The sequence below is a fragment of the Notamacropus eugenii genome, chromosome 1 (assembly GCF_028372415.1).
Source record: "Notamacropus eugenii isolate mMacEug1 chromosome 1, mMacEug1.pri_v2, whole genome shotgun sequence".
NCBI classification, from domain to species: Eukaryota; Metazoa; Chordata; class Mammalia; order Diprotodontia; family Macropodidae; genus Notamacropus; species Notamacropus eugenii.
The window spans coordinates 642,902,136-642,904,528 of NC_092872.1; positions in this window are offsets into that span (position 1 = coordinate 642,902,136).

Below are 2,393 nucleotides of genomic sequence, written 5' to 3' on the forward strand. Positions count from 1 at the left end.
TGATGTAATGAGACATTCTAATTTCTAAAAATATCTTTCTGAAGGTAGAAAAATTAATGAAGGTTCTAGTAATATCAGTGAGATCTCTAACACAGATGTGTTTTAATTAAGAAAATTGTTTTTCTAACAAAGGGAAATGTTGAAATTGGAATTCCATTGCAACACATTGAAATTCCTTTCCACATTGTATTAACCTACCAACCACCATGTCTTTTCAATTAATTCCAAATATTATTAAGCATCAACTATTTTTGGTAAATATATTTTCATTATGTTTACATCTCCAATAATGTGAGCAAGGACTATGAAACAGAAGTGAATAGAAATATAATTAATCTTAATTATCAAGAACTGAGCTTTATTGTAATATCAAGAGAGTATTATGAAAAACTGAACCCATTTTGTTTTTTTCTTTTACCTTTCACTGCTATAACTAAAGAATGAATTTTTTTTAAAGTTGCTGTTATTCATTTTGTTTTTCAATTAGTAACTTTTTGTTTTCTTTTCTACCTCAATATAAAAGAAAAAACAAATCATTGAAGCAAACATACCTAATCAAGCAAAATAAATTCCCACATTGGCCTTGTCCAAAAATTGTATGTCTTATTCTGCATATCGGGTTTTGAAATGTCTCAGGGTCTGGATGGCATAGTTCATCAGGGTTGTTGGTATTGTACAAATTGTTCTCTTGGTTCTGCTTACTCCTCTCTGCATTAATTCATAGAAATCTTTCCAGGCAGGTTTCTTTTTTTAAATATATTTATTTATTTTTAGTTTTCAACATTTACTTCCATAAGATTTTGAGTTCCATATTTTTATCCCATGTAACTCTCCACATCCTTGAGTCTACCCAATGTGCCACAGGTGGTCCTCACCCTCTTTTGGTGTCGATCGTGGTGCCTTCGGGCTCTCCACTTTTTGTGCTTAACAGACAGAAAAATGACATTCTTGACTCCTATTCTTCAGAGTTCTTTGTTGGTTATAATGTAGCAGCTTGTTCATACCAGCCAGGCTTCTTTCCATTGCCCTCTGTAGTTGTGTGCAAGAAGCGATGTTCCAGCTCTCATTGCCACACAGTAACACCAGTAAAATGTTGGTTTTGAAAAAGATAGACTTTTGCTGTTATAACAAGCTTTGGGTTAGTAAAAGTGCTTTGCAATTTCCCAAAAGCAATCCAGGCTGCTCTTTTTCTCTTTTTCAACTCTGGGCCCAGCCCATTGTCCTATGTTTTCTGTCCCACATATGCGTACTGTTGGGGGAAACTCTGTAAGTTGTTTGTTGAAATGTGGTCACTGGGCATTCTTCATCCATTTGGTCTTTTCCTGTGTGCATTGACAAATCGAGCACTCTTTTTGTCTTTTCCAAACTTGTCTCTTCCAGAAGGTTCTGTGATCTTTCATGATATGTTTAGAATAGTATCAGGAGTGCTAGAACTCAATGAAGTGAATCAGGCAAGGATTGACTGAGAAAAAGATTGTGTTTGTTTTGGTTTTTTAACTACATTGAGAAAAAGAATAATACAAGATATAAGATTGCTATTAAGGGTGTCTGGGACAATAAGACATGAGAAGCTTCTGTTCTCTCTGCCAAAGAGAATAATATTTATAAAGGATTCAACCTGTAATTTCATTAATTTAAAGAAGTTTGCACCTTCTCTGCAACCTAGAGTCTTAGAGGGCTACTTACAACACTGAGAAGTTAAGTCACTTGCCCAAGGTCACACAGCTAATATATGTTAGAGGCAAGACTTAAACCCAGGTCTTTCAGTCTGGTGCTTACGGACCTTAGGTGGCACAATAAAAAAAAAGGCTAAAGAAGCTGAAATTCACGATAGGTAAGAGGGCAGTAAAAAAAAAAAATCACCTATTATGGTATTAGTAGGATTCAAACTATATTACAAGGCAGCAATCATCAACAGTATTTGGTGCTGAGGTGATGGATTCAAGATGAGAATAAAAGATATATTTGGGGGCATGAACAAATTATTTTCCCATCTGCTTTCATTGCAAATATTAAAAAATTATTTTTCAATTTTGAGTGGGAGAGTTTGGCAGTGTGGGGAAGCTAGGAATAGAATCACTTTCCCCTCCAACCCAGAAAAAAAAAAAAGGTAAATCATGTATTTTTTAAATATACCAAATAGAAGGGGAGGAAGGCCAGATGAAATCAAGATAGCTTTGAAAGTCCATATTGAATTTTTTTTAATTACTCGAAAAGAAAATCAAGCTATACAGAATAGACATTGTTTCACATACGATTTTCTCTATTTTATGGTGTAAAGTGCTCTTTTAATTTCATGTTTGTGACAAAATGTAATCAAATCTGGATGATTAAGAAAACATATTTGGTGCTGGTTAAAAAAAATAGAAAAGTAGTAACAGAGGTAATTAAAA